The 12,282-nt window shown below is 36.0% G+C and overlaps 1 long non-coding RNA gene across 5 annotated transcripts in view; it reads right to left on the reverse strand.

Annotated features, from left to right (window-relative positions):
• Positions 1–12,282, reverse strand: part of LOC137210234 (uncharacterized) — a 106,803-nt gene that overhangs the window by 13,441 nt on the left and 81,080 nt on the right. For 3 of the 5 annotated variants that reach the window (XR_010936392.1, XR_010936389.1, XR_010936393.1), the window contains one exon: positions 4,313–4,891. This is a non-coding gene — a long non-coding RNA (uncharacterized lncRNA). Of the gene's footprint in view, positions 1–4,312; positions 4,892–12,282 lie in introns of those variants that run through there. The other 2 variants (XR_010936391.1, XR_010936390.1) reach the window with 1 other exon arrangement.

A 12,282-nucleotide genomic window follows, 5' to 3' on the forward strand; every position in this document is an offset into this window, starting at 1 on the left:
AATGGGAAATGGACTGCTGTCAAAAGAACAAGAAAAAAATTAGGAGAAAAGACTGGATTTTTCTACTTTTGATGTGAAAAGGAAAGGGCTGCTTATTTTCATCTGTTTACCCCTGGACTCACCTCTCCCCAGATACGTCGATTCTGAGTTTGAATATTAAATGTCTATCAATGTAGTAGAAATAATGAGATCTATTTGTCTATCTATTTATCTGTCTGTACATATACATTTATATTCAAAACATACTATCATTTGATACAATCATTTTTTGAAATGTCAGTGTTTCATTTTATATAAAAAGAGATACAAAAAATTAAGTAAATTAAAGAAGGGTCAGAAATAATGTGACACGATAATAGTGACACAAAGGACCCCTGGGAGCCATAAAGAACCTTTATCTGTTTCTAAGAAGCCTGCGGCTTGGTTATTTAAGATAAATACTTGTCTCTGCTCTCTTGATCTGCACATTCACAAAGCAACAGACTGGGAAGCAACACGCCAACTATCAAGTTCTTTCTTTGCTGCTTAGTAACAGTATACCTTTTGCACAGCCATTGAAATTTTCTGTACCTCAGTTTAGTCATAGGGAAAATCATGCTATAAACTTTCATTTGTCTTCCATCTTTAAGAGTAAGGGAGAATAAACTAAAATTAAAGAGATTTTTCTTTTCTTAAGTTGAATTCAGGAATTTTTCTCATAGCTAATAAATATATTTTCAAGCACAAAGGCCAAACTCCAATGGCAAACACATTATCTAACCTTGTATGCATTGTCAGATATTTCCAAGGAGAAATGCAAGCATGTGTGTCTACTGTGTGTGTGTGTGTGTGAGCGTGCATCTGTGGTATTTGTCCACACCGACATATACCTGTGAATACAAACTAATATTACAGCATATTGAATACTATAGGAGTAAAAAATCTATACCTCTCATATAAATATTAAGTGTCTTAATTCTATGGGATATTCTATTGGGCTTATAAAATGTATAAGATGTAAATCACAGAATTTCTCGAAATGCAATAGTTCTAATTTGAAAGTGGTTAAAGTCAAAACTTTACAAATGGGCCTGGTCTTACTCTACAACAAATGGATTACGCAAAGACATTTAAGCTCATAGCCTAAGGGTATAATCATCCTATTGAGAATAATATCTTTTTAAAGTTGACTGTCCATGACTTGATCTATTTAGCATTGGGAGGAGAGATAAATTAGGAGTTTGGGATTAATATATACACACTACTATATGTAAAATAGATTACCAAAAAGGACCTACTGTATAACACAGGAAACTCTACTCAATATTTTGTAATAACCTATAAGGGAAAAGAATCTAAAATATATATAGATATAGATATAGATATAGATATAGATATAGATATATGTATAACTGAATCACTTTGCTGTACACCTGAAACTAACACAACATTGTAAATCAAATGTACTTCAATAAGAAAAAAAGATATAGAGGTGTCTGTCCCATCACATATTGTGAGTTTTACAGCATTACAGAATCCTGGGTGGTGCCAGGGCCTAGCGGGCAGAGTCACAATAATTTCCGAATTACTTAGATTTGAAATTCCAGAAATTCTATTAAGTCAGAAGTGAGAAATGTGTGAGTCCTCTTGACCACAAAAGTATTCAATGAAATATATCACAGTATTTAAGAGAGAAGGTCCTAAGCCTGCTTGCCTTAGTTTCAATGCCAACTCTGACACTTTCTGACCAAGTGCCTTGGACAAGTTATTTAATATTTCTGTACCTTGGAAGTCCTTGGTCACTATTGAAAAGGAGATGACGGTAGTCTTTACCTCATAAAGTTTGAATCTTCTATGTGTTCAGGAAAAAAAATCACTAGCACAGAGGAAGCGTATGAAGAATGTCTGATGTCTGTTTTTCCACTGAGTGTCCTTCAACAGCCTCTGGACAGTCCTGAGAACAAATAGCTAAAGCTCTTCTCTTTGATGTTGTGTTTTATGGACACTACTTTCTACCTCTTTAGTCTGTAGTTTTCTGTGACAAGCTGAGACTTGATAAGATTTCCAGGGCTTTATTTTTCTCCACTTGTGATGAGGGAATTAACTCATTTGATAAAAGTTTAATGAATAAATACTATGTGCCTGAAACTATGGTAGGTACTGTGGATGTATGAATGCTGTATCAGGTGAAGTTACATGCTACAAAGAAAAACTGCAAAAGTTAGGGAGTGTCAGTTTTCCAATGAGTTAACATTTGAGAAGAGACCTACAGGAAGAGAGCGAATAATCCATGGGCGTATTTGAGCCCTGAGTGTTTGAAGGAAAAATAACAGTAAGTGCAAATACCCTGTAGCAAAGTCATGCTTGGTGTGTAGGGCATTGCAGAAGCCAGTATGTCTAGAGCAAAATGAGGAAAGAAGAATGATTGTGAAGCTCCAAGACATGGGATCATGCAGGCTTTTGTAAGAAATGTGGCTTTTACTCTCAGCGCATTGAGAGCATTGAAGAACTGGAGTAGAGAAATATCATCAAACATGGTTTACAAAAAGTGTCTTTGATGTGTTGCAAATAGATTGAAAGAGGGCAAGAGCCAATGCAATTAGAAGGCTGTTGCAATAATCCAGGCAAGAAATGATAATATCTTGGATGAGGATAGTAATGATTAAGATGGTAAAAGAATTTGTATTCTGAGTATACAGTCCTTAGGGACAGAAACAAGGGTGTTTGTTCATAGACTGGATATGGGTTTGAGAGAAACAAGGAGGTTATGGACAACTGCAGTGTTTTTGGTATGAGTATAAGGGAGGATGGAGTTGACTTTAATGAGCTGGCAAAATTGTGGGATGGGTGGGGTTTGGGGAATCAGAGAGAATCAGAAATCTCACTGTGAATTTGTTTAAATGTGAGATGACTATTAGATACTTAGTGGGAGTATCAAGGAAGCAGTGAGGTACACTGTCAAGATTTGGTTACTCTGGGAATAAGATCCAAGGGGTAGACTCATCATTGTCATGATGTTTTGGATGTGCCCATGACTTTCATACATTGACAACATACTGCTGGTCATTTGTCTTGTACAAGTTAGCATGATGATAAATAACAGAAATACCTTTATGTCCACCCCATCCAACAAGGCATCAATAGAGTTATAAGAGATCATCTCTGAAAGTATGATGGGCAGCTGCATGGTGTGAAGCAAAGGGACAGCCTTACCAATTCTTGGTACCACTTTCCACCACCTCTCCACATTTAGACATTGTTTGCCTTACATTGTATCTCTGAATCCACAGCTCACTGAATTTCAATCTCAAACACAATAAGATGTATGGAGTGATTACTGACTCCAAGCAGAAGGAAAAAAATGACAAGTTTTGACTATTCAGTTTAGTTAGAATAGTAAGTGAAGTATGAATGAAGTATTTTAAACTACATACTACAAGATGAAGTATTTTAAACTACATACATTTTGTCCGTCTAAATGTGTTTCTTCCATTACCAGTTCTTACTTTTTTCCTCTGACCTACCTTTGCTTTTAATGTTTTTCTAGTATGTTTTAAGTACATTTAACTATATGGGAATGGAACTGTGTTTCCTCCTGAGAATTCTGATGCCTCATTAGCTGGGTTGATTTCATACACTGCATTAATGTGCTTGTTATTACAAACTATAAGATAAAAGCATGTTTTCGTTTTTATTTAAAAGTTCTTTCTAAATATATACACACATTCATATGCAGCACCTGCAAGCATTAGAATTGCTACACTTCGTATTTCATACATTTTCCTTTTTTCTGGTGTACCTGTTCTTTGTCTCATTTCATTCTATACCATTTATTTTTAATTAAGGATTCCTCTTTCTACTCTAGATGGCTGACTCTAAATTCTTCAACTTTTCAAAACCCACTGAACATTTACTAGTACACTGGGATCCATTCTTTGGAATGTTTCTAAAACAAGGCATGTTCTATGCACCAAATCAAAATACGCATGCCACTGTCCCTGTACCTCCAAACCTGTTTCTGATTACTGATCAAAATTCCCCTGTTCTTCATTAAAGGCTGAGATTCTTTTTAAATGCTTATTTATGGCTGCCTGGTCCACAGGGGCAGACTATGGATTTAATTGCCTACAGCACCAAATCTCTTTTAACATTTGGCCAACTGAGCATTAGGTACCTTGTTGGCTGGGGGACAACACGTTCCTACTTAGTGTTTGGAGAAGGCAGCCTCAATCCAATATTCTTCATTTATTTCCAAGAACTATTAACGCTAATGAGCATTACATCCACACATCAAGAAAAGATACAAAATAGAGTCACTGCTTCTCAGACTTCATTAAGCTCGGTATTGCTTTATTCAAGGGGCAGGTGTCTAATTTTACAATGTTCCGTAAAGACAGATGAAAACAAATACACTGTAATTATTAAAAAGTATTGCTTACCTCTTTAGTTGGTAGCCCCTATTCAGATACAGCTGTGAGTTTGAAAAGATACTTCTTGGGGTTACAGGAAGAGATAATTAAGTGTGCTACAACAGAAAGCAATTCATTAAATGACAATGAATTTTATTTTCTCCTGATACAAGTAAAACAAGCAGGTGTCCACATTAATTTTGTATCTTCTTTTGTGACTGCAACATACCACAAAAGGTTTTCACTTAAATTTAACTTTTGTTACATGATTCATATTATATTGCTTGCTGTATGTGTTTAAATGCTTTAAGCTCTGCATCTACAATATAAAACTTAAAAAAAGCTTTTCCTCTTGGAAATGTCAGAGTTTTTTTTCCCCCCTAAATCCAGAGTATGTTTTCAAGGTCTCTTCTAAAATGATAACCTTCATATGAGTCACAGGAAGCTAAGAACATCTCTGGATTAGTCTGGCTTCAGTGAGGTTAAACGCAGCAACAGTATGCCTACAAAGAGATACGATAAGCAGTTATAATGGGTATCACTGAATACAGCACCAAATATAAATCAAAACTAACAAATGCCCACCCCCACAAACGCTCTCAAGTTCAGTTCCTTGAATTTAATTATTATAGCAAATGGTAATATAACAAGAGTGTCTACTGTCAGGAAAAAAAAATGTTTAAAACAGATGTGAACCATACAAAGCATATGTAAAACACATGTGATCCACAGCGAGGTCACAGGACCCACTGACAGAACACATGTGGAGTACATGAACCACATATGGACACATGTTGCAAAATCACGTTTCTGTTCAATGCCGAGACTCATATCGTATTCTAAAGAAATCAGGGGCTCTTAAATAAACTTTGTACTTCTTAAGGTAAATGGATACATTTTTGTTTAAAATCCCTTAGTGTAGGCAGACAAGGGTCCTCAAATCTAATACTGGGCTTGAAAGTACTCAAATCCTTGTTTCACTCCTGTTTTCCTATCCCAGGGTGATTCAGTTGATTATTCTCAGGGAATGAAGATTTCTTCCTTGCGCACAGCTAATTCTTTGAGGATGCCATAGCTTATAATGAAACCTAAGCAAACAGAGCCTAAGTGTGTGAACTAGGAGCAACTGTGGTTTGAATGGGCTTTTTCTTTCCTAAAACACTCAAACTAGCAAGGCATTGCTGCCTTATCTTATGTATCTGGAATAGAATTAAAATCTTCTATACTTACAAAAAATCATCAGCATAAAAATTCCAGAATAACATTTATTTTATATTATAATTTGGGGGAATAAAATATTAACCATATAATTTAAAGTGAATATGAAAAGTCTCATATATACATGGAAATAAGCACAAGTATATCATTTTCTAGTGTGAAAACAGTAACAGTGCCTTATGCATAGGCATTAATTTAATTAGACTCAATATATTATTTCATTTGGTCCTCCTCACAGCCCTGAAGAAATGTAGTGCAACTAGAATTCAGTAAGGCAACTACATGGTATTTAAAAAGAACCTAAGAGAGTGGCATGAACATATATACACCACCAAATGTAAAATAGATAGCTAGTGGGAAGCAGCCGCATAGCACAGGAAGATCAGCTCGGTGCTTTGTGACCACCTAGAGGGTGGGATAGGGAGGGTGGGAGGGAGAGGCAAGATCCCCCATATATGGGGATATATGTATATGTATAGCTGATCCACTTTGTTATACAGCAGAAACTAACACACCATTGTAAAGCAATTATACTCCAATAAAGATGTTAAAAAAAAAAGAACCTAAGATATAAGAACAAATGAGAGAAGTAAAAATTCTTCTCCCTGAGCTGTTAAACTGTGGCTTCCAACAAGTGATACACTTTTTTTGAGGTTCAGTTTTTAATACAGAAACATGGGGATTATACAATTGCTAACTTAATATGCTTGTTGTAAATTACCCAACTATTATATGCAAAATCATATTGTAAATGCAAAGATATTACATGTATAGGTGTTAGCTACTTCCGCTGACAATTTACATATGAGAAACACTGAGATTCAGAAAGGTAAGCTGATTGTCACATGACTAGTAATTAGTAGGCCTAAGATAAGAAAATAGATAGTTTTGCTTAAGAGTCCCCCATTCTCTTCCAAAAGGCAAAGCTAAGCAGAATATATTTCTCATTAACAGGACATTCATTCTACTTCTACCTCAATAGACAAGCATTGATATCACAGATAATCATTACTATAATAATGCCACATTCACATTTATAGCATTTTACATTTTCAATGTAAAGCATGATCCAGTGAGCATTTGTCTCTTCCATTTCAGGGAAATTACCTCCTTTCTAAAGATTACTAAATTAAGGTTCTAAGAACACAGTAAATAGGTTGCTTGAATTTGTATGCTTGTTAAGAAACAACATTAAGAATCTAATTCAAGAGATGAAATTCGAAGTCCAGTAATTATTTTCCATTAAACTAAAATTTTAAATATATAATTGGCAGGCTCTCAATATTGTGTTTTTGTATAATTATATCCAAAACAGTGTTTCTATTGATGCTGCTATTAAAAATGAGTGTATGATGGAAGAAAATCATGGCATTAAGGAGGAGAAATTTTACCACTGAATGAAATGAAAGATTTTACTTTCTTATTGATTTTGGCAAAATGCAGTAGACTATCCAGCATGGCCTGAAAAGACAGAGCTCCAAGCTGCTTACTGATTTCAGATGTATCCGTTACCTACTGTTTATCGTTGTTTTTGAAAGTGTCATTCTATTATACCTTAAGATTTTATAAATATGTTTCTTAGTTACATTTTTTAGCTGTAATTTCTTTGTTAGCATGACTTTCCCCTTTAAACCTGGCTCACTGCCATCCACACTTCAAGACAGAATTCTGATATCACTTCTGTGAACCCTTCCTGGAGGATCCTAGACAGAATTGTTTCCATCTTTCCATTGTACTTGCTGCATTGTGTTACAGTCGATTGTTTGCATGTCTATGTTTTATCTCTGCTAGTCTGAAAATTCCTCAAGAGTGGAGTCATTATTTTTATTAACTTTGTATCCACAGTGCTTTGTAAAGCTATTTAAAATGGCAATTCTGAGGAAGTAGAAAATAAGTGAATGAATGAATGAATAATATATTGCTGCTTTTCCTTTTTGGAATTAGTTGACTTAGAGGCTTACACACTCAGTTCAGGTGCAATGTCTTGGCCAGCCACATACCGTACTAAACTATTTCCACCCTAAAAGAAAATATTATAATTCAAATAGCCACTGGAGTTTTGTTCATTCCTATTAAATTGTCTATTTATGAAACATCCCTTCAAATAATCAGCGAAGTAGTGTGCCTCTTCTTTTAGATGATTCTATATTACACGTATTATAATTTTTCATGAGACACTCCCCCTGACACTAGAAAGAATCTTTATGTCAGACTAACATAGAGAATTGTAGACAATATCACTAAACTGGGTCTGGAATTATTTTTCTGGATTTTGACACTAGATTATACACACACTTTTATCATACGCTGCATCTCCATTGGAAATACAAAAAAAAGGGGTAATATTTTGTCATTCCAATTTGCCACCAGCCATTGACATTTCTCTATTAGAGATGTGGAGCTGAAAATGTGAGTCTCACCCCTTTTTGTCTTATCTTAATGAACCACAGGAATGAGAATCACTCAATATTTTGGCTGTACACTCTCTACCATGTGCAAGGCAGACACAGTGTCAGCCAGCCCTCCAAAGGGTATGCAGATCTCGCATGCTTTCACATTTGATCAATACAAATCTGACAGTCTGCTACTTAGTTTCTTTCAAGGCTGAGTCTCACACATGAAAACAGGAGTAAGGTTCTCAACTCAATCAAAACTGATTGTTCTATTCCTCTCTTCCCATCTAATCCTCTACCCATCTACGCACATCCACGAGACACAAATATGACAAATATGTTTTAAAACCCTTTCTTGTATGTAAGGTGAGGTCCAAACTACTTTTGTACACAGACATGGTTTGTTCAATCTAGACTCTTACCTATCTCATCATGGTTACCTTTAACCACTTTTTTTCTGCCCCTTGTTATTCACCTTTATTCTCCAGCCACATGAAGTTCTTACAGCTTTTGAAACGTGATATCTACGTGATTTGCCTGACTTGTCCTATCTCTACCTCTGCTTGTAAAAATTCTTACTGATCCTTCAAAAATCAACTGAAATATCATAGAATATCTTCCTTTTCATGCTTTCAGAGGACATTTTACTACTCCTCTGGAAGAAATTGTCACTTTGTAATAAAATTATTTGCTTATGCACCCTATTTTGCACAAGATTGGTGAATTTATGAAGGTAATATCATATGCATATTTCCTATACCTCTACATTCATCCACTGGTTAAAATAGTATATGGTAAGAGCTTGAAAGATTAAAAGAAGCAATGGAGGGGAGGGAGTAGATGATCTTATTTCAAAAGGAGCCATTAATGCACACATCTCAAAACAGGCTTCGAAATCAAATATAGAATTTGTCCTTCTTAATCTTTAGGGATTCTTTTTTAGATAAGGATGCACCTGAAGACAAGGAATATACTGTGGATTCTGAATGTCTGTTTCCATCTTATAGAGCAGTTGCTTATAGAGCATCTTATAGAGCAGTTTCCCCTTATAGAGGGGTTTTAGGTACCCCGGTTACTGCAACAGTTAATGATTCTTAACTTCTATTTTTATTATGACATGATCAGCTCCCAATATTAGACCAACTACTAAAGCCAATAATACTTGTATTTATCATTTTTCTTTGTGTTCTTTATTATCAAAGCTGATTTATCACTGAATTTTGGTTTCCTTATGCAATCAGGAGGGTGGACCCCATGAACACATCTTGGGATGATATCAGCCAAATCTAGCATAACATGCAGTCACATCACGTATCTAATAAAAAAAAAGAAAAATCAGGGGCTTCCCTGGTGGCGCAGTGGTTGAGAGTCTGCCTGCCTATGCAGGGGACACGGGTTTGTGCCCCGGTCCGTGAAGACCCCACATGCCGCGGAGCGGCTGGGCCCGTGAGCCATGGCCGCTGAGCCTGCGCGTCCAGAGCCTGTGCTCCGCAACGGGAGACGCCACAACAGTGAGAGGCCCGTGTACCACAAAAAAAAAAAAAAAAAAAAAAGAAAAATCAATACTGAGCACGTGAAATATACAAGTTGCCCTGGAAAAGAGTAACTGTCGGAACAACTGTGAGATCTTAATTAGTATAAGGAAATCTTGAAGAACACTTACGAATAGTTAAAGATTTATTTGTGTTATGGTTTTCTAATGATGTGGATGCAAAATATAGTGTGAATGTGAAACAGTTTTGATCTCTGAGGACCTCGCAAAGATAGGACTATCCTCCTAAAGAGACAGAATAGTGTGTAGTCTCCATACTGCGTGTTACATCTCAAGAGAACTTTCCAATGTGCCCCAAATAACACATGCATACATACATACACACATACACATACACACACACACACACACACACACACACACACACACACACACGTACACACTCACTTGGACACTCCCTTTATTTCTGAAAGTCACTTTGAGGTTTTAGTTTAAGCCAAATAGGCTAAGTGCATTTCTTAAAATCTCAAAAGCCCAGAGGAGAAGTGACCTTTAGTCCCTGGAAGGATGAATGAATTTATGTTTCAGAGACAATTCTGCTTAGGGAGCAGGGCTGAGAAAGGGCATAACAGGGATGGAGGAAGAACAGGTGAGTGGCAACTCCGTGTACCTCTATGTAGACCAGGTGGCACGTCACCCTTGTCACAGTTTTGTCATTGGTAGAAGGAGCACTCTCCTCTATTTAGAATTATCAACCCTGAGAATAACAGGAGAATAGAAAATATCACAGTCAAAAAGTCTTTTCTCCAAATCTTCCCAGCAAGAAGTTGGGGGATAATGATTTTCATACAAGTCCTATAGGTGTTACAGAATTAAATCTTCTTTCAATGTGTCATTCTTTCTCTTATGGTGACTAACTGCCCTCTTTCTTGACTGAAAACAAATATTTATGGCCCTTCCATTACTAACAGAAATATTTTTAAATTACAAATACAGCTCTACTAATGGTCTGTTGAAGGCCATACCACATGCCAGTATAATAAAATTTCCATTTTAAGTCAAATAAGACTTGTTAGAATGTGAGAAAGTTGTATTTCTCATGATGGCATACAAAACAATTTATTATTAATCATCAGATGCTACAGAACGAAGATCACAGAAGAAAATGATTTATTATAGGGGTAATATATTTGGTTTTATTTTTTTCTTCTTGTTAGTTTTTCTGATGGCGCCCCTTACCAAGGGCATCTAAAAATGTCTTTTCACTACTGAGAGTGGTACTATTCTTATTTACTTATTAACAATTTTACAAAGTTAAGTGAACATGGGAAAGTATTGTTTTAAAGCAATTTGTGACAGAAACTTTTGTCCTTACATTATTCAATGAGCTTAATCCATTTGGTTTATCTCTCTCAAAAGAAAATGCATGTCTTTGGGTATTTGGAAACTGTGTCTAAAAATTGCCTTGTGTTTAATTTTTTTTATTTTCTTTTAAAACTATCTATAAAACTTATCATGTGATTTAATTTCACTGGAATTTATTTGTGAAGAAATACCAGACTTCTTAAAACAAACCTGAACTCCCTTTTCTCCAACACACACACACACAGAAACACACACATTTGATAATATAAACTTTTTGATTTTGAAATCTACTCTGTTATAAATCAAAGTACACTGAATAGTGCACAGAGTGAAGTAGGTCAGAAAGAGAAAAACAAATACCGTATGCTAACATATATATGGAATCTAAAAAAAAAAAAAAGGTTCTGAAAAACCTAGGGGCAGGACAGGAAGAAGACACAGACGTAGAGAATGGACTTGAGGACGCGGGGAGGGGGAAGGGTAAGCTGGGACGAAGTGAGAGAGCGGCATTTACATACATGCACTACCAAATGTAAAATAGATAGCTAGTGGGAAGCAGCCGCATAGCACAGGGAGATCAGCTAGGCACTTTGTGACCACCTAGAGGGGTGGGATAGGGAGTGTGGGAGGGAGAAGCAAGAAGGAGGGGATATGGGGATATAAATATACACATCGCTGATCCACTTTGTTATGCAGCAGAAACTAATACCACAATGTAAAGCAATTATACTCCAATAAAGATGTTAAAAAAAAAAACTACATGTGCATTTAATTGTGCCTCAAATGTGAGACTTGTCCCCCCCACACACACCTAAGTCTGCTGCCCTATATTGTGAAATACATAAACAAAAGATTTAAATCACTTAGACTATATCTGGCCTTGTATCTACATTGTTGCACAACACATTCCTAAAACCAGGAAACACTAGTTTGTGAAAACACCGCTTGTTGTAGTATTGTTGCCTTTTAATAACCTCGGCAGTCTTCAAAGGATGTTCATTGGGTCTAAAATTAAAATTGATTCACTTGGCTAAAGTCTGTTCTCTTGGAACACACTGGAGTGTTCCTGATGCCTGTGTGTATATCTAAACCTATTTATAATGTAAGAGGATGAGCACGTAGCAACAGAAGTTTTATCTTGATATCATTTGATGCTACCATGGTTTGTTCAAAAGTATTCTCATAAAAGAAGTTGCAAGAATTATTTTCAGGACCGTGCATGGAAATGAGGCACATAATTCTGACTACAGTAGTGGGAGTGGTGTGTTTAATTCCACCCACACACCCTTATTAACTGAAAGCATTATTTCCAAGCTGCAAGACTTCAAAATCCTGGTTCCAGCAGCTATGCTGTCTGCCAGTATCCCAAAAAACTTTATTTCCCTAAGGTTTCCACAGTATGACATATTTGGATCATGTTCAGTTC

This window comes from Pseudorca crassidens, chromosome 17, assembly GCF_039906515.1.
Source record: "Pseudorca crassidens isolate mPseCra1 chromosome 17, mPseCra1.hap1, whole genome shotgun sequence".
Taxonomy (NCBI): domain Eukaryota; kingdom Metazoa; phylum Chordata; class Mammalia; order Artiodactyla; family Delphinidae; genus Pseudorca; species Pseudorca crassidens.